Below are 366 nucleotides of genomic sequence, written 5' to 3' on the forward strand. Positions count from 1 at the left end.
TAATGTGGATGACGAGTCAGAAAGGACACTGATAACTGTCAAACTTATTTATAGAGAGTGAAATGATCTGCTGAGGGAGGAGTTAGTGAGGTACACACCACTTGTTTGTCAGGAAGCGACAGCACAGTGTGGTCTGAGAACAACTGAGGTGAAAATCATGAGACCTCTGAAGCCAAAGCTCAGTGGAAAGTATAAAAGACAGCAGTGAAAACTAACTTCTTCTGATGAAGTTCAACTAGTTGCTGTATAGAGACCTTTTTAGAGTAACATGGAGCCATAAAATAGCAATAGAATACACCAGCACCCTGTGGTGATAAACACTGTATGTATAAGTAAAAAATAAAAATGAAAAATACACATAAATCT

The 366-nt window shown here is 38.0% G+C and overlaps 1 pseudogene; it reads right to left on the reverse strand.

Moving 5' to 3' along the window:
* The window catches only part of LOC118338408, an 11,860-nt pseudogene that overhangs the window by 2,124 nt on the left and 9,370 nt on the right, over positions 1-366 (reverse strand).

The sequence above is a fragment of the Morone saxatilis genome, unplaced genomic scaffold (assembly GCF_004916995.1).
Source record: "Morone saxatilis isolate NCDOM2014 unplaced genomic scaffold, NCSU_SB_2.0 Contig4, whole genome shotgun sequence".
NCBI classification, from domain to species: Eukaryota; Metazoa; Chordata; class Actinopteri; family Moronidae; genus Morone; species Morone saxatilis.